Here is a 26,507-nt window from a genome sequence, read left to right as displayed (position 1 = left end):
TGGTACTTAACATGAAGATTTTTTATGTCTTCAATTAAGGACTGAGAACGGGTCATTTCAGCGTCCAACAGGTCATCGCTTTTGTCTAACAGTTTTTGAGTATGTTCCATAGCTTTCTGTTGTTCAGTTGCAATTTTAGCAAGTGTTTTGTAGCTGGGTTTGGATTCACAATCAGAGTCATCTTCACTTGAAGTTTGAAAGTAAGCATTGCGTGATTTTACCTTGGCACCACGTGCCAGGAAGCAGTAGGTGGGAGCAGAGTCGTCCTTGTCATTAGCTTCAGCGTTGGTGAACGGGCCATTGTCTTCAGTGTTGAAGATGGACTTGGCAACGTAGGCTGTAGCTAGAGCCAGACTTGCAACGCCAGGGTCGGACTCCTCCTCAGACTCCACCTCCGCCTCCTCAAAAGCAGACTCCTCCTCTGAATCCATCTCCTTGCCAACAAAAGCACGAGCCTTGCCAGATGAGCTCTTCTTATGAGATGAAGACTTGGATGAGGACTTGGAAGAAGACTTTGAGGATTTCTTCTTCTTCTTGTCATCAGAATCATATTCCTTGCTCTTCTTCTTGTTGTTGTTCTCATTGTCCCACTGTGGACACTCAGAGATGTAGTGTCTAGGTTTCTTGCACTTGTGACATGTTCTCTTCTTGTAGTCATGAGTGGAAGCTTCATCATTTCTTGAGCTGGATCGTGAAGACTTTCTGAAGCCCTTCTTCTTAGTGAACTTCTGGAACTTCTTCACAAGCATAGCAAGTTCCTTTCCAATGTCTTCAGGATCATCAGAACTGCAGTCAGATTCTTCTTCAGATGAGGAAACAGCTTTTGCCTTCAAAGCACGAGTTCGGCCGTAGTTGGGACCATAGATATCTCTTTTCTTAGATAGCTGGAACTCATGTGTGTTGAGCCTCTCAAGTATATTAGACGGATCGAGTGTCTTGAAGTCAGGGCGTTCCTGTATCATGAGGGCAAGGGTGTCGAACGAGCTGTCAAGTGATCTCAGTAGTGTCTTGACGATTTCATGCTTGGTGATCTCAGTGGCGCCGAGAGCACGAAGCTCATTTGTGATGTCAGTGAGGCGATCAAACGTGAGCTGGACATTCTCATTGTCGTTTCTCTTGAAGCGGTTGAAGAGGTTGCGAAGAACACTGATCCTTTGATCTCTCTGGGTTGAGACGCCTTCGTTGACCTTGGAGAGCCAGTCCCAGACTAGCTTTGACGTTTCCATAGCACTCACACGGCCATACTGTCCTTTGGTCAGATGACCACAGATGATGTTCTTGGCAGTAGAATCCAGTTGGATGAACTTCTTGACATCCGCAGGGGTGACACCTTCACCACTCTTGGGAACGCCATTCTTGACAACATACCAGAGGTCGACATCAATGGCTTCAAGATGCATGCGCATCTTATTCTTCCAGTAGGGATATTCAGTTCCATCAAAGACGGGGCAAGCACCGGAGACTTTGATTATCCCTGCAGTCGACATAGCTAAAACTCCAGGTGGTTAAACCGAATCGCACAGAATAAGGGAGTACCTTGCTCTAATACCAATTGAAAGTGCTAGTTATCGACTAGAGGGGGGGTGAATAGGCGATTTTATGAAATTCTTCAAAACATGAGAGTTTCGAAGACAAACAATAGAAATGAACCTATTGATATGCAGCGGAAGGTAAACTACACTAAGCAATCCATAGTCAAGTATGCAATGAAGTGAAAGCACGAAGACTAATAGCAGCTAGGTAGTAAGGATCGGGATGGAAGATGGTATGAAGCCAAACAACGATAGTAGTCACACAGTGAAGACAAATAGGTAAAGCAAATAGGCAATGACTTCACGAAGACAAACTTTAAGTAAGGACAGGGAGAGGATAGAACCAGTCACTTGTTGAGGACACAGGATTTGTTGGACCAGTTCCAGTTGCTGTGACAACTGTACGTCTGGTTAGGGAGGCTGAGATTCAACTCATAAGACCGCGTCTTCACCTTATTTCCCTTGAGCTAAGGACACCCAGTCCTCGCCCAATCACTCTCGTAAGTCTTCAAGGTAGACTTCCAAACCTTCACAGACTTCGTTCACCGGCGATCCACAATGACTCTTGGATGCTCAGAACGCGGCGCCTAACCGGCTGGAGGATTCACAGTCCTCAAGTGTAACAAGTCTTCAGGTCATGCGGACAGAAAGACTTCAGTGATGCCTAACACTCTTTGGCTCTGGGTGTTTGGGCTTTGTCCTCGCAAGGATTTCTCTCTCTCAAAAGCTTCGGAGGTGGGTTGCTCTCAAACGACAAAAGCCGTGCACTAACTCTGAGCAGCCACCAATTTATGGTGTAGGGGGTGGGCTATTTATAGCCACTAGGCAACCCGACCTGATTTGTCCGAAATGACCTTGGGTCACTAAGGAACTGACACGTGTTCCAACGGTCAGATTTCAAACACACGCGGCAGCTTGACTTGGGCTACAAGTAAAGCTGACTCATCCAACTCTGGATAAGATTTGCTCTCATTGTCTTCGCTCAAAGACATAGGATTTGGTTGAGCATCACTTTAGTCACTCTGACTTAGTTCACTGGGATCCCACTTAACAGTACGGTGGTTCCTATGACTCAACAAAGAAGAAAAGGAAACAACGAAACAACTAAGTCTTCGCGCTCCATAGTCTTCACGCAATGTCTTCTCTTGTCATAGTCTTCAATGTGAATGTCTTCACATACCACCATTGCCTTCAATGTCTTCATACATTTTTAGGGGTCATCTCCGGTAGGTAAACCGACTCAATGAGGGACTACTACCTGTGTTATCCTGCAATTCTCACAAACACATTAGTCCCTCAACCAGTTTTGTCGTCAATACTCCAAAACCAACTAGGGATGGCACTAGATGCACTTACAGGACCCCATGGCACTCTCCTGGGCTCAGCCAGACCCCTCCTCGCGCTTCACTGGGGGCCGGCGACGAGACGACCCGCTGCCGCCCTCGAAGCGGGCGCGGCGGCGTGGCGGCTGGTCATAGCTGCCGCTGCTGGAGCTGTCGCCAGAGGAGGAATCGCCGTAGCTGGACGAGCAGCGGCCAGTGCCGAGGGCAAGACCATCCTCACCCTCGTCACGGTCGTCGCCAAGGCCATGCACCTTGCCGCCATCGTTCTCCTCGGGGCAGCACCCAACGCGGCGGCCGTCTTCTCCGAACACCCTCACGTAGAGGGTCGCATTGCCGTCGTACTTAAAGTGGAGGGTGCACCGCCTGCCCAGGCCACGTGCGTGGGCGAATGTCTGCCAGCCGCGGGCCAGGGCTGCGTTGCCCGCGACGGAGACCTCGACCGTGACCCATGAAGCCTTGCTGCAGCAGCCGTCCGCCTGTAGCCAGAGACCGCCTGGACATGTGGCCGGTAGCTCGTCGGCGAAGAAGCATGGGAGATGAAGCCAGGTGCCGGCCAGGTTCTCCGACCACACGACAAACTCCGGCAACACCTCCGCCGAGTGGAAGCGCGGCCGGGGAGGCCGCGCGACCATGGCGCGCCTCCCTTCATCGATGGGGCTGCCACGACCTGGGCGACCCCCACCACACAAAGAGGCGTCGCGGCGGCCGCGAGGGGCCACGGCGGGGGTCGCGGTGTGCTTGCGTGGGCGGCGGTGAGTCGGGCCCCTCCCTGGCGGGCCTTCCCCTTCTCTGCGGTCGAGAACCTCTTCACAGGCGCCATGGGAGTCTCTACTAGCAATGAAGCAAGGAAGAAGAAGCGAGCGGAGCAGGAAGAGATGAGCGGCGGGGGCTCCGTCCCCTCCTCATTTATAGCGGGAGAAGGCCAACCGGCGATCCGCACGATCACAGGTAATGATGATTTTTCTCTGCATGCAGCAGGAACTCGTCAAATCGGGAAGTTGCCGAGGCAGCGTGGGGAAGCGGAGACGCCCACGTCCAATCAATCGCCATGCGTCAAGCGAGGCCGCAGCCTGTTGGGGCCCGCGGCGCTCCGCACTTGCCCTTTGGCTTCGCCTCGAAGCCAAGTCCGAGCGCGCCTTGGGCCCGGGGGCTACTGTCGGCTTGCTGGGAACGGGGGTCCCCAGACTTGCCTGCCTGTGGCCCACGGCGCGGCTCCACCAGCGGCCCTGTACGGCCCATCTTCACCAGCAAATGCTCAAGATCCTCGCAAGGGGCCAAGCCTCGCGAGGCGGACAACACAAGACCTCCTCGGGGGCGGCCTCACCAGGCTGGCTCGCGAGGAGCGGAAAGGTCAAGGCAAGGGACACCTCGCGAGGTTCCTGTGACGCAAGCCATGACGACCGCGGCCAGGCGGGCGCCAGTGCACGCAGTATCCACGTTTCCTCTTTGGTGCTAAAGAGGCAAGCGCAGGCGAGGAGTCCCGAGGCATCAGGAAAAGGTTTCCATATCGGTGCAACGAGACCAAGACCAGCAGGACGACGGGATGGAGGTCACCGTGGAGCCCAAGACGGTGTCACCACCAGAGCATTTGGCAGGCGAAGACCACCTTTAGTCAGGATAACTTGTACTAGTTGTCTCCCTTCGAATTTGGCTGCTGTGGGATCCCTTCCCGCCTAACATTTGGGGAGAGGACCAGGGCCTCTATAAATAGGACTAGCTACCACCGTAGGATGCATCTCATCTTGGATAGGAGCCATTCCATCCATAGCCACCACACAAGCTCACCAAACACAAGAGCACCTCTCCTCAGGAGGATGTTCTTCCGTTGTAACTATTCATCCTCGGCCCAAGATGCAATCCACCACACCACACTGGAGTAGGGTATTACACCACATCGGTGGCCCGAACCAGTATAAACCTCGTGTCTCTCATTCTTTGGGTTCATCGAGCTAGGCCTTGCGATCGTTGCGAGAGCGAGCTAGGGAGAGAGAGATCTTCATGCGCACCCCAGTGTTCGAACCTCAAGGGTTTTGCCGGAACCCGAAATCTGACAAGAACCTATGCTTGGGGATGCCCAAGGCACCCCAAGGTAAAATTCAAGGACAACCAAAAGCCTAAGCTTGGGGATGTCCCGGAAGGCATCCCCTCTTTCGTCTTCGTCTATCGGTAACTTTACTTGAGGCTATATTTTTATTCACCACATGATATGTGTTTTGCTTGGAGCGTCTTGTATGATTTGAGTCTTTGCTTTTTAGTTTACCAAAATCATCGTTGTTGTACACACATTTTGGGAGAGACACGCATGAATCGGAATTTATTAGAATACTCTATGTGCTTCACTTATATCTTTTGTGCTAGATAATTTTGCTCTAGTGCTTCACTTATATCTTTTTAGAGCACGGTGGTGGTTTTATTTTATAGAAATTATTGAACTCTCATGCTTCACTTATATTATTTTGAGAGTCTTTTAGAACACCATGGTAATTTGCTTTTGGTTATGAATTTAGTCCTAATATGATAGGCATCCAAGAGGGATATAATAAAAAACTTTCATATAAAGTGCATTGAATACTATGAGAAGCTTGATTCCTTATGATTGTTTTGAGATATGAAGATGGTGATATTAGAGTCATGCTAGTGAGTAGTTGTGAATTTGAGAAATACTTGTGTTGAGGTTTGTGAGTCCCGTAGCATGCACGCATGGTGAACCGTTATGTAACGAAGTTGGAGCATGAGATATTTTTTGATTGTCTTCCTTATGAGTGGCGGTCGGGGACGAGCGATGGTCTTTTCCTACCAATCTATCCCCCTAGGAGCATGCTCGTAGTACTTTGTTTTGATGACTAATAGATTTTTGCAATAAGTATGTGAGTTCTTTATGACTAATGTTGAGTCCATGGATTATACACACTCTCACCCTTCCACCATTGCTAGCCTCTCTTATGCGGCGCAACTTTCGCTGGTACTATACACCCACCATATACCTTCCTCAAAACAGCCACTATACCTACCTATTATGGCATTTCCATAGCCATTCCGAGATATATATTGCCAGGCAACTTACACCGTGAAAGAACATGCGGTGCCCCCATGTTTGGTTTTGGTAATTGATGACAATATCTATGGACTAATGGTTGCCTTGAGTTATATTTGAAGGATTTGTCCATAGGCATTTCTTGAAGTTCACGTGTTGGTTTCAAGGAGTTCATGTGGTGACCAAGGTGTTATTAAGGAATTATCCAGAGATTGGTCATGTGAGAGTTGAGCTTATTGCAAGCATGTCTTGGAGAAGAAGATTGTGTGATCATTCATGTATATCTTCAAGACATCATCCAAATAAAGAGAGTTGGTTGATCAAGACTAAGTCAAGAGTGAATCAACTTGATCAACTCACAAAGCATAGAAGATGTACCAAGAGGGATCAAGCGATCCCATGGTGTGGTAAGCATTGTCAATTACGCTTTGTGTACTAACCCATGATCTTCGTGAGAGTTCTTTGTGGGGTTAGGTTGCGGTGTGCAAGTTCAAGTGAAGCATCATGAAGAGATCAAATGCTTGAAGCTTGCCGTCCATTGTGGTGACAATGGACTTGTGAAGATGTGCGGAAGAGTGGCTCACCCATAGTGGAGCATGGGGGAGCAATCAACTAGTCTTCATCGAGCCAACGCAACCAAGAAAGGTGGTCCAACTTGAGGGAGTCAAGATCGTCATCATCTAGCTCAAGTGGACCATGTACAAGGAAAAGGTTTGCTCTTGATAGGTTTTCTATTTTACCGGTCTCATGATGGTAGGTGGGAGACCGGGTTATAGGATCGATTGTCGTACTATCAAGGGGGGCTCTCGATGAGTAGCTTGATCATATCGTTCATAGAGAGCTCAAACCATTGCATCCTTGCATCATCTTTATTGGTTCTTGTTTGGTTCTTCTCTTTGTGAGTTTTGGAGCTTATGGTCATCTTGATCAAGCTCGAGTTCATCGAAAACGGAGTTCACTCGCATCTTCTATGATGTTTTCGATGTTGGAGGTTATGCCGGTTCTTCTCGGTTGGAGGTTTCACTCCTCTATTTGTTGGCATACCTCCCCTGCCTCTTCTTACTATAACCAGTCGCTGTTTTGATGCTACTCGCCTTCCTCTATCCAACAAGCTTGAGTTTGCTCAATTCGGAGCTCATATGCAGAAGTTATGGCAGTTTTGGTTTCCTAGCGGTAGTACCGCGGGCCGGAGCGGTAGTACCGCTTGGGTGCTACAAGCGGTAGTACCGCTCTAGAGCGGTAGTACCGCTCTGGTAGCCCCCAGCCGTAGTACCGCTGCGGTCTTGTGCTAGTACCGCCTCGATTCGAGGGGTCTTTTTTCGTGTCGGGTTTTACAGTACTAGCCACGGCAGTGGGGGCCGTTATACCGCTCGTATGCGGTAGTACCGCCCTGCCACCGCGGTAGTACCGCTCTGGGCCCAGCGGCAGTACCGCGGGGGGGAGCGGTAGTACCGCTTATAGGGGCAAGCGGTAGCACCGCTGGCCAAGCGGTAGTACCGCTCTCTGCGGGGCTGAAGTGGGGGTAACAGTTGGATTGTTCCCCCCACTATATAAGGGGGTCTTCTTCCCCATTCTACTTTATCTCTTGAGCTCGTGTTCTTCCCCCATTGTTGACCTTCTTCGAGCTTGCTAACTCTCAATCCCTCCATGGATTCTTGCTAGTTTTTGAGGGAAAAGAGAGAGGAGATCTAGATCCACATTTCCACCAATCACTTTCTCCTCTATGTGAGGGGAACCCATTGGATCTAGATCTTGGAATTCTTGGTGTTCTCCTTCTTGTTCTTCCTCTCATTTTCCTCCCTAGCATTAGTTGCTTCGGTGGGATTTGAGAGACAAGGACTTGGGCACTCCGTGTGCCCATGCCATTGCATTTGGTGCATCGGTTTGAGTTCTCCACGGTGATACGTGGAAGTTACAAGTTGAGAAGCTTATTACTCTTGGGTGCTTGGTGCCCTTGAGCTTGTTCCTCTTGGGTGCTTGGGCGCCCTAGACGGTTGGTGGTGTTCGGAGCTCAATCATTGTGGTGTAAAGCTCCGGGCAAGCGTCGGGGTCTCCAATTAGGTTGTGGAGATCGCCCCGAGCAATTTGACGGGTACCGGTGACCGCCCCCAAGGGTTGCCAAAGTGTACGGGTTCGGTGACCGCCCCCAAGGGTTGCCATTTGTACGGGTTCGGTGACCGCCCTCAAGGGTCCCTTAGTGGAATCACGGCATCTTGCATTGTGCGAGGGCGTGAGGAGATTACGGTGGCCCTAGTGGCTTCTTGGGGAGCATTGTGCCTCCACACCGCTCCAAACGGAGATTAGCATCCGCAAGGGTGTGAACTTCGGGATACATCGTCGTCTCCGCGTACCTCGGTTATCTCTTAACCGAACCCTTTACTTACGCACTTTACTTTGTGATAGCCATATTGTTTCTTGTCATATATCTTGCTATCACTTAGTTGTTTATCTTGCTTAGCATAAGTTGTTGGTGCCATAGGTGAGCCTAGTTGTTGTAGGTTTTGTGCTTGTCAAATTAACCGCTAGGTTTATTCCGCATTTGTTCAAGCCTAAACCGTAATTATTTTAAAGCGCCTATTCACCCCCCCCCCTCTAGGCGACATCCACGATCTTTCACACCATTCCGTTTATTATGACACGCTTCATCATTGTCATATTGCTTTGCATGATCATGTAGTTGACATCGTATTTGTGGCAAAGCCACCGTTCATAATTCTTTCATACATATCACTCTTGATTCATTGCACATCCCGGTACACCGTCGGAGGCATTCATATAGAGTCGTATTTTGTTCTAGTATCGAGTTGTAATTCTTGAGTTGTAAGTAAATAAAAGTGTGATGATCTTCATTATTAGAGTATTGTCCCATGTGGGGAAAAAAGGGGGGCAAAGAAGCCCATGAAAAAAAAGAGGAGGCCAAAGAAGCCAAACAAAAAATGAGAGAAAAAGAGAGAAGGGGCAATGCTACTATCCTTTTACCACACTTGTGCTTCAAAGTAGCACCATGATCTTCATGATAGAGAGTCTCCTATGTTGTCACTTTCATATACTAGTGGGAATTTTTCATTATAGAACTTGGCTTGTATATTCCAACAATGGGCTTCCTCAAATGCCCTAGGTCGTCATGAGCAAGCAAGTTGGATGCACACCCACTTAGTTTTCTTTTTGAGCTTTGATACACTTATAGCTCGAGTGCATCCGTTGCATGGCAATCCCTACTCACTCACATCGATATCTATTGATGGGCATCTCCATAGCCCGTTGATACGCCTAGTTGATGTGATACTATCTCCCTCTTTTTGTCTTCTCCACAACCACCGCTCTATTCCACCTATAGTGCTATGTCCATGGCTCACGCTCATGTATTGCGTGAAAGTTGAAAAAGTTTGAGAATACTAAAGTCTGAAACAATTGCTTGGCTTGTCATCGGGGTTGTGCATGATTTGAGTATTTTGTGTGATGAAGATGGAGCATAGCCAGACTATATGATTTTGTAGGGATAAGCTTTCTTTGGCCATGTTATTTTGAGAAGACATAATTGCCTTGTTAGTATGCTTGAAGTATTATTGTTTTTATGTCAATATTAAACTTTTGTCTTGAATCTTATGGATCTGAATATTCATGCCACAATAAAGAAATTTACTTTGATAATTATGTTAGGTAGCATTCCACATCAAAAAATCTATTTTTCTCATTTACCTACTCGAGGACGAGCAAGAATTAAGCTTGGGGATGCTTGATATGTCTCCAATGTATCTATAATTTTTGATTGTTTCATGCTATTATATTATCTGTTTTGGATGTTTAATGGGCTTTAATATGCTCTTTTATATTATTTTTGGGACTAACCTATTAACCGGAGGCCCAATGTCAGTTTCTGTTTTTTGCCTATTTTAGAGTTTTGCAGAAAAGGAATACCAATGGTGCTAGTTGACGATAGTCGGGCGGGGGTAAATAGGAAGTTAGAGTTATGGAGACAAACCTTGGAATCGAAAGGGTTTAGGCTTAGTAGAAGTAAAACCGAGTACATGATGTGCGGTTTCAGTACTACTAGGTGTGAGGAAGAGGAGGTTAGCCTTGATGGCCAGGTGGTACCCCAGAAGGACACCTTTCGGTATTTGGGGTCAATGCTGCAGGAGGATGGGGGTATTGATGAAGATGTGAACCACCGAATCAAAGCTGGATGGATGAAGTGGCGCCAAGCTTCTGGCATTCTCTGTGACAAGAGAGTGCCACAAAAGCTAAAAGGCAAGTTCTACAGGACGGTGGTTCGACCCGCAATGTTGTATGGCGCTGAGTGTTGGCCGACTAAAAGGCGACATGTTCAACAGTTAGGTGTGGCGGAGATGCGTATGTTGAGATAGATGTGTGGCCACACGAGGAAGGATCGAGTCCGGAATGATGATATACGAGATAGAGTTGGGGTAGCACCGATTGAAGAGAAGCTTGTCCAACATCGTCTGAGATGGTTTGGGCATATTCAGCGCAGGCCTCCAGAAGCTCCAGTGCATAGCGGACGGCTAAAGCATGCGGAGAATGTCAAGAGAGGGCGGGGTAGACCGAATTTGACATAGGAGGAGTCCGTTAAGAGAGACCTGAAGGATTGGAGTATCACCAAATCTGTCTTTGTTGTAGTATACGCCGGCCATAACATCTCTCCCCGCCTGCACAAACAGCTCGTCCTCGAGCTGGAAGGCGGGGAAGCACTTGCGGAATTCCTCGAGGTGATCAACGGGCACCAAACACCTCCGCGTCAGTTGGGGCGGGCAGGTCGCCGAGCCCGGCGGCGGCGGTGTCCTCCTCAATGTAGTCCGCAACCTCCAGGTAGAAGAGTCGCGGGCAGACATGGCCGGGCACGTAGGGCTCGTCGCAGTTGAAGCACAACCCTTGGCGGCGGCGCTCGAGTTGCTCGGCCGGGGTGAGCCGGCGGAACGGGCGCGCCGCAGTCGCGGCGAGGGGCGCCGCGGAAGCCTGAGCAGGCCGACCCTGCGCGGGAACTTCTGGCCAGGGTGGCGGCCCGGCGGCCCGGGGCGGTGACGCCTGCTGGATGGCCACCGCGCGGCGCTCGAACGCGCGGGCGTAGTACATGGCCGTCTGGAGGTCATGTGGCCCGCGCATCTCCACGTCCACGCGGATGTGGTCCAGTAGGCCGCCGACGAAGAGCTCTGCCTGCTGACGAGCCGAGACGCCGGGGGCGTGGCACGCCAGTGCCTGGAAGCGGTCGGAGAAGTCTTGCACTGTGGTGAGGAACGGAAGGCGCCCAAGCTCTGCCAAACGGCTCCCGCGTATAGGCGGATCGAAGCGCAAGAGGCGCAGATCGCGGAAACGCTCCCATGGTGGCATGCCGCCCTCGTCCTGCTCGAGGGCGTAATACCACGTCTGGGCGGCGCCTCGTAGATGATAGGAGGTGATCCAGGTGCGGTCAGACGCGAGCGTGTGCTGCCCCCTGAAAAATTGGTCGCATTGGTTGAGCCAATTCAGGGGGTCGACGGTGTCGTCGTAGGTCGCGAACTCTAGCTTGGAGAATCTCGGTGGTGGCTGGGCGTTGACGACAGGCGGGTATGTGTCATCCGCGCGGAACCGCGAGGGCGACGGTGCAGAGTGTGCGAGCTGCAGAGTACCGCCATGGAAAAGGGGCCGTCCACACCATCGTAGGGACCCGCGGCACCCGAGGACCCGCGGCACCATAGATGTCTTAGTATTAATTTGATATGTCAATTAACAGTAGCACATCTCTAACAATGATACTGGAAGAATTGTTGTGTATTTGTAGGAAACACTATATAATGAGCATATAACTTTCTAGATGATTCGCTGGCGCATTGTTCATTTTAAAGCGCAGAAATTACTGGCATTTGTTATGAGCGGTCTTAAATATGTTTGCTTATCTCTCAGATAGAAAACTTTGTTCCTTGCAACGTGTTGATGTCTACCTCTATGCTATTCCAAAGTGAGGATATGTATATGTCTATAACGACATGCACACATCTTTAGCCATAGTATCATCGAGGTGTCTATCAGCAGATGATTATGAGAATCACTAGAAGGTTCACCAGATTTGAAGAAGATGGGGACACATGATGGTGGAGTACAAAAAAGAGGAAGAATACATATTTGAATTCTTGCAAAGTTGTCACAGAAAAGGAGTTCCACTACATTAAGTGATTTCAGGGGTACGATATGGTCGTAGTTGGCAGAGTAGGAAGCATGAGCGAATAACATCATTTTTCATGTCGCAGTTCGCTGAAACAACCATGTAATCAATAGCACTCTATCCTTTTGCTATTCTGTAGCCACCGGAGATAAAGAAGATGGTGGCTTGGTCTGTTTCGGCTAGGTGCTGGAGGCTATTGGGACCGAGATGAAACTAGCGATCCCCTGTTGTAGCTTGTAATATTTTGTATCCTTGTTAAATTTTGCCCTATGCCTTGATTGGTTTGGAGCCGGAGGTGAATTTGAACATTGCCCCAGTATAACTAAATATTTGTTGGCAGAGTTGACATTCATGTTAATGTGTTTCACTTAATGTCTCTTGTTCGCTGTCAGGTCGTAATGGAGAATCATGTGTTGTAACAAAGAGAGTAAAAATAAAGTCGAGGAGCAGACGTGAAGGGTGAAATTAAGGAAATGAATTGTTCTGTAGTTTGCGCTTTGGCTACTGTCAGATTTGTTCGTCAAGAAGACATCCCAAAAACCCAGCCCAATTTTACACCCTTTGACATTAAGCCTTCTCTGCCTGGGTTTGATAGTTGTGCACTATAATTGCATGGTGTTTCGGTCAGAATTTGATGCGAGCGATATATGCGTCCAAGATGTGGCAAGAAGCATATATTGGTGCAAGAATATGTGTAGCCATTAGGAACAACAGCTATGAGTCCATGACTAGCACCAACAATGCTAGAGTAAGGGTGGATGAAGAGAATGGTGGTGGGGCAAGAGGGAAGGGAGAGATATATCACTTTCGCTGCATGCAAGAAAAGGGTGCCTAATGAAACACAAAGGCTGACTTGGAGCAATGCAGCAAGTGGACATGAATGAAAATCATGTACCGCCATCTTCTGCACACATTTTTGAATTAAAACAAATATATAATCATAACACCTACATTTTATTTCGTATCCGTGGCAACGCACGGGCATTCGACTAGTAGAAGGTACATTGTGAATCTACGGCGTCAACCTGCTGGAGTTACTTGTCCTCAGTGATGAGCAGCTGCTTCCTCCTTGGGCTTGGTCATCTGGACAGCCAAAAAAAACATGCAACTGTAAGAAGATGGATTGATGGTAAAAAGAGTGAAGAATTGTGATTCAGTGAACAGAAAAGCATATGTACATTATAATACTGCAGACAAGAAAATAACGAGCCTAATATGAAGATAAGTGTTTTTCTTATTGATGGCTGTAAGATGGACTGATGGTAAAAAGAGAGAAGAATTGTGATTCAGTGAACAGAAAACAAGACGTTATTATTCAGCAGTGATACTCGATATTTGACAAGTATGGTTTCATGTATATACAAGTTAGGCAGAGTAATGTATAAGATAAATCGTTTTATATAAAGCATGTCCAACCAATATCCAAAATGCTATCGAGCAGAGCATAGAAACAGAGTCCCAAAAATCTAATTATCTGCTGCGGCGACAGCCACGCGGCAAGCCGGCAGCGGCAGGCTGGGGTGAGGGTTGGGGAGGAGGCAAGTGTTCTCAGGTTATTAACAGGGAAATTGGGTGATTAACATCTCTCCAAAAAGAAAAGGAGAACAACTTAAAATATTGAGTGTGGCAGCAACATCTACTTGTTACTGGAGTCCCAGTTCAAGATGGCCAGAGGCCACTTGGCACCATGGAACCTGCACAATTTCCATCATATATATGAATGAGTTAGGAAGTAAAGTAGATTTGAACTACCCAGCCTCATACATATATATAAAGTGTGCTGCACTGCTGCTACAGAAAGTTTCATAGGCTTTCAAGTGAAGGGATACACGTTGTTCAACTGCCGTGTTTATTTTTTGTTGTTGGGGAAAGCAATAGCTTAATCAGTTCACTTCTCTAATAGTATGAATAGCCTATCACTCAAACAGTCCTTGAGTGCTAATATATTATTGTATTGGTAAAAGAAATATGTCACCACGAAGAGCTTTAACAATTAGCACCATTTTTTATTAGAGAAGTTCAGAGAGAGATTTGAAAAATCTATATTAGAGAAAACTTCAGTGCATACAGAAGTTCTCTCAAGTCTCACTGCAAATATCAAGTGCATACACAAGCTTTGATTTGAGTGGGAATGGTATGAAAGGGGCATATAAGGACAATATACTCAAGAGTTGCATATCTACATAGAAATGATGCTGATCACATAAGTAAATAACAGTGAATAACAAACAATCTGCACTTAAGATCGCGCACACACCAACCAGCACCAAAAAAGTAAAGGGTAAATAACAATCTCACACTATTATCACTAGTGCACAGTTCTTCATAGAAGAAACACTGCCTAATACAGACCTACCTAGGAAATAAAAACATTGTAGGAATAGGTATATCCATATATTTTGAAGATGAACAGCAGCAAATTGATATACTTACACGCACACATGCAGTTTTAATTAATTAAATGAGCAGGCAAAAAAGGCAATTGGAAATCTAGGGGCAGGAGGTAGTGAGAGCAACGCATGAGGGATCGTCAAGATGTAGGGGATGGAGGTGTATCACTTGGTTTCAAAATAAGATGCACACAAAGACAACCACATAAATATAGCAGTGCATAGTACTGAGGAAAATAGGGACATCTCTTTGCCAACATGTATAATTCGGAGCAGCAATAGCGAGCAGAGGAAGATGAGAGGGAGATGGAGATGCTACCTGTCATGGTGGGTCGGCGTGGACGTGCTTGAGCTCGGGGCAGGACCTCTTGGTCGCCCTAGGAGCAGAGCAGCAAACCCCTCATGGCCCTCCTGCTCGCGATGCCGTATAAGCCTGCCACCTAAGAATAGCAAAATATAAGTCTGAACCAGGATATGGATTCAGCAACATAACCATCGTCAACAAGCACACTTCCTTTCATGTAGGTTTAAAATATGAAACAAACTCATGATTCAGTTATATATGATAAAACAGAACATATGGTTCAGTTATAGTCATACCACCTATACAAAGATCAGGCAAAGATATATTTTGACCTGAGGACCAGCATGTCTGCCTCAGCAACTATCTAAAATTATCAAATATGCCAACAATTATTTATTGATGCTTCCCACTAAGCTTCATTAGCTACAGGTGAAATGATGAGAGGTCCAGGAAGAGCTAACACCTCATATAATCAACACGCAATGATAATAATAATTAAAAGGATGGGTTAAGTGTGTGTCAGTAGCAACCTCTAGCGACTTGTACCCAAGTGAGATATACTGACTTAATCTCTGTGATTCTTAGATCTAGTCCTGCTCATGTTCTTATGTAAATTAGCTCACCAGTGATGTGGCAATTTGTTTCACTGCATGTAACAAGGTCCAGTTGCGCAGCAAGTTTACCGTCCAACCAAACACCCTCTTACAAGCAGAAATGTATTCACTTATGTAACTAAGCGAAGCCGGCAGTCAGGTTGTTGGTCTGGTACTTGTCGAACTAACAATCTATGGATTTTGCAGTCTAAGTGAGATCACTATATACTAATTGCACACAGTTGCAGCAGCGCCATCCAACCAACGGATGAACGAACCGACCCAGTCAGACCAAGTAGGAAAACAAGCAGATCAGATGGGAGGGGGCTGGTTACCACCCTGGCGCGCTCGCCCTTCTCCTGGATGGCATCATCCTTGAGCACCCTCTCCATCTGCCCAACCACAGAGACGGAGAGAAAAAATGTCAGGAACGCGTCACGCTGAACCAGCCACGGAGAAGAGAACTGACTGGGGGCGGTCGGGCGGGGTACCTCGGGGACGGACGACGGGCCCGACGCAGGGGCGAGGGAGGAGGGACGTCGGGGCGTGGTAGGCGCGGCGTCCCGAGCACGGGATGGCGTCGGCAGGGAGCAAGCAGGCAACAGTCTGGTGACGCGGCCAGGCAGACGAGACGCGTTGGCGTCCCGTGACGGAGGTCCATGGCGTGTGCACGCGGGCAGCCCACCTCACTCTGCTGGGCACCTCCGGTGAGGCACAAGCCGGCGTGCTGGATCTGGGATCTGGCTGCCGCATGTGCTGTTGGGCCTGGGTGCTACTGGGGGTAGGGGGAGAAGGGGAGGTGGAGAGGGTGGGGCGTCGGGCGTGTGGGAGGGGAGGGAGCGGAGGCCGGCGGCGATGCGTAAGGTCGTCGGCGAGTTGGGTGGCGGCGCCGAGGCGGGTGGGTGGGAGGGGAGGAAGGAGTGAACCGGGGAGGCGGTCTGGTTTGGGAAATCGGCAACGGCGCGCGGGAGGCGTGGAGGGAGGAGGAGCAAGCGGAGCAGGAGGGCGTGGGGGAGGCCATGGACGGCGGCGAGCTCCGCTGGAGGGAGGTGGCGGCGGCGATCTCTTTCTCGATCTGGAGGGAGCTGGAGGAAGGAAGGAGACGAGCTCTCTCTCGATCTGGACTGGATGGATGGATGGATTGGGAAAAAAGGAGGCGGGGGGTGGATGCAAAATGACCACGAGAACAGAGCTAGCGTTGGTGTGGAAGAGTTGACTGCCGTTGGATCCTCGAGCATCCGACAGTGTATAATCCATGATCCGCATGGTATGCCCATAGACCAATCAGAACACAGCAAACAATTCAAAGAATTTATGACCATCTAAATTGGTCGAAATCAACGATAAGTTTTTCAGAAAAAACCACTTTTCACTTTTCAGTGCTCAAAATGAGTTTTTTTTAAAAGACCTACCAAATATTTGTTTAAATGATATCATACTTTGCACAAGTTTACATCTTAGATTGGCAAACAATGTTGCCTAAGAAAATTTTCATTTTCTTTCGACGAAAAAATCATTTTTCATTTTTCGAGTGCCCCAAATGAGGTTTTTTTTTGAAGAACCTATCAAATAATTGTTGCAAAATTGAACCAAATCATTTTTCTAAAATAGTAGGCCATATTTAATTCACAATTGACCAAATGGTTGGGGGTAAAAAGTTTTGATCCACCTCTGGTGAAAAAGACAAATTTCCGCCGATTCAGTAGGAAGCGGGTCAAATTTGAACTGTAGCTGCCTCATAGTTTGCTCTTTATTTTTTCCAAAAATCATTTCTAATTACATAACTATCTATTTAATCAGAGAAACATCAAAAGGTTTCCAAGATTCAACAACTAGATAGGAACGGTCAAGCCCGCCGTTTTGACCGCATTTTGAAACGAGCATAAAAAATTAAAAAAAAATAAAACATTGGAAAACATTCGCATTGTGTCATCATATGTGACCAAGTTACCAGGAAAAATAATAAACTTGTAATACGGCAATTATTTTAAAAAAGTGTTCTCAGAAATGAGCTATCATGCGTGAAGATTCATGGCTTTCAAGCCAAATGATCAATCTTATGGCCACATTCATGGCATAGTTTGTTCAAATGATCTCATATTGTGCACAAGGATGCATCTTGGAATTCCAAACAATGTTTCCTAAGGGATTTTTCATTTTCTTTGCACGGAAAATTCATTTTCCATTTTTCGAGTGCCCTAAATGAGGTTATTTTGTGAAGAACCTACCAAATAATTGTTGCAAAATTGGACCAAATCATTTCTCTAAAATACTAGGCCATATTTAATTAACAATTGACCAAATAGTTAGGTGTAAAAAGTTTTGATCCACCTCTGGTGAAAAAGACAAATTTCCGCCGATTCAGTAGGAAGCGGGTCAAATTTGAATTGTAGCTGCCTCATAATTTGCTCTTTATTTTTTACAAAAATCATTTCTAGGTACATAACTATCTATTTAATCAGAGAAACATCAAAAGGTTTCCAAGATTCAACAACTAGCTAGGAACGGTCAAGCCCGCCGTTTTGACCGCATTTTGAAACGGGCATAAAAATTTCAAAAAAAATCAAAAAATTGGAAAACCTTCGCATTGTGTCATCATATGTGACCAAGTTTCCAGGAAAAATAATAAACTTGTAACACGGCAATTATTTTTAAAAAGTGTTCTCAGAAATGAGCTATCATGTGTGAAGATTCATGGCTTTCAAGCCAAATGATCAATCTTATGGCCACATTCATGGCATAGTTTGTTCAAATGATCTCATATTGTGCACAAGGGTGCATCTTGGAATTCCAAACAATGTTGCCTAAGGGAGTTTTCATTTTCTTTGCACGGAAAATTCATTTTTCATTTTTTGAGTGCCCCAAATGAGGTTTTTTGTGAAGGAACTATCAAATAATTGTTGCAAAATTGGACCAAATCATTTTTCTAAAATAATAGGTCATATTTAATTTACAATTGACCAAATGGTTGGGTGTAAAAAGTTTTCATCCACCTCTGGTGAAAAAGACAAATTTCTGCCGATTTAGTAGGAAGCGGGTCAAATTTGAATTGTAGCTGCCTCATAGTTTGCTCTTTATTTTTTCCAAAAATCATTTCTAGGTACATAACTATCTATTTAATCAGAGAAACATCAAAAGGTTTCCAAGATTGAACAACTAGCTAGGAACGATCAAGCCCGCCGTTTTGACCGCATTTTGAAACTGGCATAAAAATTTCAAAAAAAAATCAAAAAATTGGAAAACCTTCGCATTATGTCATCATATGTGACCAAGTTTCCAGGAAAAATATTAATTGTAACACAACAATTATTTTAAAAAAGTGTTCTCGGAAATGAGCTATAATGCGTGAAGATTCATGGCTTTCAAGCCAAATGATCAATCTTATGGCCACATTCATGGCATAGTTTGTTCAAATGATCTCATATTGTGCACAAGGGTGCATCTTGGAATTCCAAACAATGTTTCCTAAGGGAGTTTTCATTTTCTTTGCACGGAAAATCCATTTTCCATTTTTCGAGTGCCTGAAATGAGGTTTTTTTGTGAAGGAACTACCAAATAATTGTTGCAAAAATGGACCAAATCAATTTTATAAAATACTAGGCCATGTTTAATGCACAATTGACAAAATGGTTGGGTGTAAAAAAAATTATCCACCTTTGGTGAAAAAGACAAATTTCCGCCGATTCAGTAGGAAGCGGGTCAAATTTGAACTGCAACTGGCTTATAGTTTGCTCTTTATTTTTTCCAAAAATCATTTCTAGGTACACAACTATCTATTTAAGCATAAATACATGGTTTGGTGGTGATACGCCCAGGGCCCCAACTCCAAAGCGCGTAGACTCGCATGCCCGCCGCGTGGTCACCGCGTGACCGTGGCGTTGCCATGCGTTCTGGGAAGCCTAGGCATGTCTAGTAGGTTTGGCACTCCCCAGGTAGATGCTTGGAAGAAAATAACAACAGAAGAATCTCACGAGGAGACCGAACAATGCTCAAACATGAATTAGCACCCAAGTGTTTGATTAGTGGTACGGGAAATGCACATGGCCAGTGGGCCTGAGTTTTAGCCGAGGATGATCATCTACTAAGGACACTATCTTGGAAAATTTGCAGCTCAAATGGAGGAGCCTAGGTGTCACTTGCTTTTGCAACATACCACACTGGACAGAAATATGAATGTTGAAGCCGCACTCACATGTATTGTTAGATGGGGCTCAAATTTTGTGGAGAGCAATGATTTGGGAATATAGAAGATGTGGCAAAAATTCAGCTCATTAGGATATGCCTAGCTAGTACTTCCTTCACAACAGTTCGAGTTGAACAAAAACTTTGGAAATTTGCCGAGGAAGATTTACCAGGCAAATGGAGTTGAATATTGCCATGAGGCAATGATTTGGATAGTAAAGAATGCCCAATTTTTTGGGGAAATTTGGGAATGATAGAAATATAGGTTGCTTCACAACCTAGGGCAAAAATTGACACATGGACATGACACAAAGGCAAAACTGATGAGGTGGCCCCTAGTCATAGCAATCCACCACAACTTACAAGGTTATGACCATCTATATTGGTTGTGATCAGCTAGAAATAAGGCAGTGGATCAGTGTTGTCTACTTTATGACCATTTCGTGTAAGGAAATTATGACCTTTATGGCCAAAATGGTCGATATAGTTGAGGGTTTGGAGCCCCCGAGCAGCTTTTGACCAATTGGTCTCAAATGGTCGTAGATCTATGACCAATTCTTCTAGGGTCACTGACAGAAGGTCGCTAGTTGACATATTTCTTGTAGTGGTGGAGGTGATACGATACCGGGGCACCTCGCCCAAGCTTGGCGTAAGCCAAGGGGAGTGCCCATACCCGATACTCAATTTTCTTTCTGTGATGAAGAAGGAGGTGGTGGTGATGAAGTAGCGATCTTGTCCTCGGGTTTCCATGGCAGAGGTTCACCATCATAGGAAGAGGAATGAGTCTCACGAGTCCTGCAGCTGGCAGCTAAACTCATACCTTTAAACCTTGCCTCATATTCAAAGACTTGGTTTTGGAGATCGTAGATCTGGCTTTGGAGGAAGTTGATTTGCTAGTTGAAGGTGAAGACGATGTCCTTCATGGACTTGCCATCCACCTTGAGATCACAGGTAAAGTCCGTGATCATGAGGTGATTGGCATTGAGTCCACGCTCCACCATCCCCTTGCACCGGAAGACCTCCTGCTCCATAGCCTCAAGCCTGGCCTCCATGGTTCCCGTCCCCTTGGGACCTTGCACATCGCGGATGTGAAGCACCCCCTCATGCATCTGGATGACCTGAAGGTGCTGCAGCACCTCCCGCAAATATGGGTTGATGACGTTCTTGAAGAACTTGTCCTTGGAGGAGCTTGAAGCGGCCATGGTAGATGGGATCTGTCAGAAAACAGCAAGGAAAAGAAAACAGAAGATTTCTCCGTGATATGGTGGTCAATAGGTTTGGGGGGTATATAAAGATTTTTTATCTCGGGAAACAAGCAAACGGAAGAAAAACGGAGTCCGGAAGGTACCCGAGGTGGGCACAACCCACATGGGCGCGCCTGGCCCCTGGTGTCTTATGCCCGCCAAGGTCACCTTCCCGGTAGTTTCTTATTTTCCTAATTTTTGTTATATTCCAAAACAGATAGAAATTTTTTTTGCAGATTTTTTGGAGTTCGTTTACTTACCGTATCATGTACCTCCTCTTTTTCATGATTCTAGAGTGTTCCGGAAGGTTTCTTTTATGTGTTCTTCCGGTGTCATAGTTTGGATAATATTGCTTTCAACATTAATGGGCGTACTTGAGATATAATGTTTTATTCATTGCCCATTAACAACCTTCGGGTTAGTACCTTCGGCATTATTTATTTTGATAGCTCCAGATCGATAAACCTCCTCGATAACATATGGTCCTTCCCATTTGGAGAGGAGTTTTTCTGCAAAGAACCTGAAACGACAGTTGTACAAAAGAACAAATTCTCCAACTTTGAACTCACAGTTTTGGATTCTTTTATCATGCCATCTTTTATTTATTTTTAATAATTTGGCATTTTCATAAGCTTGGGTTCTCCATTCATCTAATGAGCTAATATCAGATAACCTCTTCTCACCAGCAAGTTTGAAATCATAGTTGAGTTCTTTAATTGCCCAATAAGCTTTATGTTCTAACTCAAGAGGCAAATGACAAGCTTTTCCATAAACCATCTACCCATAGGATTTTTATATGATGTTCTATAAGTCCAAAGTGCATCATCTAATTTCTTAGACCAATTCTTCCGGGACCTATTGACAGTCTTTTATAGAATTAATTTTATTTTTCTATTGCTAAGTTTAACTTGACCACTAGACTAAGGATGATAGGGTGATGCAATTCTATGGTTAACATCGTACTTGGCAAGCATTTTACGAAAAGCACCATGAATAAAGTGTGAACCACCATCAGTCATTAAATATCTAGGGACTCCAAACCTTGGGAAAATAACTTCCTTAAGCATTTTAATAGAGGTGTTGTGATTAGCACTACTAGTTGGAATAGCTTCTACCCACTTAGTAACATAATCAACAGCAACCAAAATATGAGTATACCCATTAGATGAAGGAAAAGGTCCCATGTAATCAAATCCCCAAACATCAAATGGTCCAATAGCAAGTGAATAATTCATAGGCATTTCTTGACGCTTAACGATATTACCTATTCTTTGACATTCATCACAAGATAAGACGAACTTACGAGCATCCTTGAAGAGAGTAGGCCAATAAAACCCAGATTGCAATACCTTGTGAGAAGTTCTGTCTCCCGCATGATGTCCTCCATAAGCTTCGGAGTGACATTTCTGTAGGATTTGTCCCTGTTCATGCTCAGGTACACAACGTCTAATAATACCATCTACTCCTTCTTTATAAAGATGTGGGTCATTCCAGAAGTAATGTCTTAAATCATAAAAGAATTTTTTTTCTTTTTTTGGTATGTGAAACTAGGTGGTAAATATTTAGTAACACTGTAATTAGCATAGTCAGCATACCAAGGAGTGTTATGAGAAACATTTATTGCAGCTAACTGCTCATCAGGAATACTATCATCAAGAACATTTTCAAGCCTAGACAAGTTATCAGCTACGGGGTTCTCCGCTCCTTTTCTATTAGTGATATGCAAATCAAATTCTTGTAGCAAGAGAACCCAATGAATAAGTCTAGGTTTAGCATCTTTCTTTTCCATAAGATATTTTATAGTAGCATGATCAGTGTGAACAATAACTTTTGAATCTACAATACAAGATCTGAATTTATCACAAGCAAACACCACTACTAGGAATTCTTTTTCAGTAGTAGCATAATTTCATTGTGCACCGTCTAGAGTTTTACTAGCATAATGAATATCATTTAGTTTCTTATCAACTCTTTGTCCTAGAACAACACCAACAGCATAATCACTAGCATCACTCATAATTTCAAAAGGCAAGTTCCAATCAGGTGGTTGAATAATAGGTGCAGAAATTAAGGCTTTCTTGAGTGTTTCCAAGGCTTCTAAACAATCATCATAAAAAACAAAAGGAATATCCTTTTGCAAAAGATTTGTAAGAGGCCTAGAAATTTTAGAAAAGTCTTTGATAAATCTCATATAGAAACCAGCATGACCAAGGAAACTACGGATACCTTTGATATCTTTAGGCATGGCATTTTCTCAATTGCATCAACCTTAGCTTTGTCCACCTCAATACCACTTTCAGAAATTTTATGGCCCAAAACAATACCTTCGTTAACCATAAAGTGTCACTTCTCCTAATTCAAGACAAGATTTGTTTGCTCACATCTCTGCAAAACTCGATCGAGATTGCTTAAACAATCATCAAAAGACTTCCCATAAACAGAAAAGTCATCCATGAAAACCTCAACAATCTTTCCACAAAAGTCAGTGAATATAGCAATCACACATCTTTGAAAGGTAGCAGGTGCATTGCATAAACCAAAAGGCATGCGCCTATAAGCATAAGTTTCAAAAGGACAAGTAAAAGTGGTTTTTTCTTGATCAGCTTGAGAAACAGGTATTTGTGAAAAACCATAATATCCATCAAGGAAGAAAAAATGTGTGTGCTTAGATAATCTTTCTAGCATTTGATCAATAAAAGGCAAAGGGTAATGATATTTTCTAGTTTCTTTGTTTAATTTCCTAAAATCAATTACCATTCTATAGCCTGTAACAATTCTTTGTGGAATAAGTTCATTCTTATCATTAGGAACAATAGTAATACCTCCCTTCTTAGGGACAAAATGAACGGGACTTACCCATCTACTATCAGCTATAGGATAGATTATACCTGCTTCCAGAAGTTTTAATATTTCCGCTCTTACCACTTCTTTCATCTTCGGATTTAACCGACGTTGGTGATCAGCAATGGGTTTAGCATCAAGTTCCATATTAATCTTGTGCTGACATAGAGTGGGACCAATGCCCTTAAGATCATCAAGAGTATAATCTAAAGCAGCTCGGTGCTTCCTTAGAACTTCCAGTAATCTTTCTTCTTCATGTTCTGAAAGGTTAGCACTAATAATAACAGGATATATCTTCTTCTCATCAAGATAAGCATATTTCAAAGTGTCTAGCAATTGCTTTAATTCAAACACAGGATCACCTTTAGGTGGAGAAGGACCTCCTAGAGTTTCAATAGGAAAATTGTGTTTAAGCAAAGGACGTTGTTCAATGAAAATCTTATCTATTTCATTTCTCTCATGCATATGTAAATCATTTTCATGGTCTAGCAGATATTGTTCTAAAGGATCAGTAGGAGGTACATCAATAGAAGCAAGACCAATTATTTCATCCTTACTAGGAAATTCTTTTTATGAGGTTTTCTACTAAACTTGGAAAAATTAAAATCATGAGTCTCATCACCAAAGCTAACACCAACAGTTTGTTTCTCACAATCTATTTTAGTATTAATGGTGTTCAAGAAGGGTCTACCAAAGATAATGGGACAAAAGTCATCTTGTGGGGAGCCGAGAATAAGAAAATCAATAGGATATTTTATTTTCCCACACAAGACTTCAACATCTCTAACAATCCCAAGTGGTGTGATGGTGTCTCTATTAGCAAGTTTAATAGTAACATCTATGTCTTCTATTTCAGCGAGTGTTATGTCATTCATAATTTCTTGATATAAGGTAAAAGGAATAGCACTCACGCTAGCACCTATGTCACATAAACCATGATAACAGGGATCTCCAATTTTAACTGAGACAACAGGCATGCCAACAACGGGTCTATGTTTATCCTTTTTATTGGGTTTGGCAATTCTAGCAGCTTCATCACAGAAGTAAATAACATGCCCATCTATATTTTCAACCAGGAGATCCTTAACCATAGCAACACTAGGTTCTACCTTGATTTGTTCAGCTAGTTTAGGTGTTCTAATATAACTTTTGTTGACCATAGATGAAACTTTAGCATGTTCCTTTATCCTAATAGGGAAAGGTGGTTTTTCAATATAAGCAGTAGGAACAACTGGATCAACATTATAAATAATAGTTTCATCTTTATCTATTACCGGTTCTTTAATTTCTTTTTTAATAGGTGGGTGATGTTTAAACCACTTCTCTTTAGGGAGATCAACATGAGTAGCAAATGATTCACAAAAGGAGGCTACTATCTCAGAGTCAAGTCCATATTTAGTGCTAAACTTTTGAAAAGCATCGGTATTCATAAAAGATTTAACACAATCAAACTTAAGCTTAATACCTGACTCTTTACCTTCGTCGAGTTCCCAATATTCAGAGTTGCATTTAATTCTTTCTAAGAGATCCCACCGGAATTCAATAGTCTTCTTCATAGAAGAACCATCACAAGAAGTATCAAGCATGGATCGATCATTGTGAGAAAGCCGAGCATAAAAATTATGAATAATAATTTCTATTGAGAGCTCATGATTGGGGCATGAATATAACATTGACTTAAGCCTCCCCCAAGCTAGAGTGATACTTTCTCCTTCACGAGGCCAAAAATTATATATATAATTCCGATCATGATGAACTAGATGCATAGGATAATTTTTTGGTGAAACTCCAATTTCAATCGATTCCGGTTCCAAGATCCAATATCATCGCATAGCCTATACCATGCCAATGCTTTTCCCTTCAAAGATAAAGGGAAAACCTTATTCTTAGTTTCATCTTTGGATAAACCTGCAAGCTTAAACAATCCACAAATTTCATCCACATATATCAAGTGCATATCAGGATGTTCGGTTCCATCTCTTGCATAAGGATTGGCTAGCAGTTGCTCTATCATACCCGAAGGAATTTCATATTCAATATTTTCAGTAGGTGCAGTAGGTTGAGGGGTAACTAATTGTGGTTCCGGTCGAGGTGAAGATATCCTGAACAAACCCCTCAAAGGATTCTTCTCCATAGTAACAAGTGACAATAAATTTCAGCACGTAGTAATAATTTTTCCTTACCGATTTCCACTTACCAAGAGCGCTTCACTCCCCAGCAACGGTGCCAGGAAATAGCCTTGATGACCCACAAGTATATGGGATCAATTGTTGCCTTTTCGATAAGTAAGAGTGTCGAACCCAAGGAGGAGCAGAAGGAAATGACAAGTGGTTTTCAGCAAGGTAATGTCTGCAAGCGCTGAAATTGTAAGTAACAGAGTAGTTTGATAGCAAGATAATTTGTAATGAGCAAGTAACAATAATAGTAAAAAAAAAGTGCAGCAAGGTAGCCCAATCCTTTTGAGGCAAAGGACACGCCAAAATGGTCTCTTATAATAAGCAAAGTGTTCTTGAGGGTAAACGGAAATTTCATCTAGTCACTTTCATCATGTTGGTTCGATTCGTGTTCGCTACTTTGATAATTTGATATGTGGGTGGACCGGTGCTTAGGTGCTTTTCTTACTTGAACAAACCTCCTACTCATGATTAACCCTCTTGCAAGCATCCGCAACTACGAGAAAAGTATTAAGAATAAATTCTAACCATAACATTAAACTTTTGGATCCAATCGGTCCATTACGGAATAACGCATAAACTAGGATTTAAGCTTCTGTCATTCTCGCAACCCATCATTTAATTACTACTCCACAATGCATTCCCTTAGGCCCAAATATGGTGAAGCGTCATGTAGTCGATGCTCACATGACACCACTAATAGAATCACAACACAC

The 26,507-nt window shown here is 44.4% G+C and overlaps 1 long non-coding RNA gene across 2 annotated transcripts; it reads right to left on the bottom strand.

Moving 5' to 3' along the window:
* Window positions 1-12,916: 12,916 nt before the first annotated feature.
* On the bottom strand, window positions 12,917-16,532 carry LOC109746109 (uncharacterized). Of its 2 annotated transcripts, none has more exons than XR_002228695.4 (4): window positions 15,842-16,532; window positions 15,686-15,742; window positions 14,773-14,893; window positions 12,917-13,146 (listed from the first exon to the last, which is right to left on the bottom strand). It is a non-coding gene; the product is annotated as an uncharacterized lncRNA (long non-coding RNA). The 2 variants fall into 2 exon arrangements; XR_002228696.4 differs by having other exon boundaries at window positions 15,689-15,742.
* Between the last annotated feature and the right edge of the window lie 9,975 nt (window positions 16,533-26,507).

This window comes from Aegilops tauschii, chromosome 5, assembly GCF_002575655.3.
Source record: "Aegilops tauschii subsp. strangulata cultivar AL8/78 chromosome 5, Aet v6.0, whole genome shotgun sequence".
Classification (NCBI taxonomy): Eukaryota; Viridiplantae; Streptophyta; class Magnoliopsida; order Poales; family Poaceae; genus Aegilops; species Aegilops tauschii.
The sequence above is the reverse complement of the archived record's forward strand: the minus strand, read 5'-3'. Positions and strand labels throughout refer to the sequence as shown.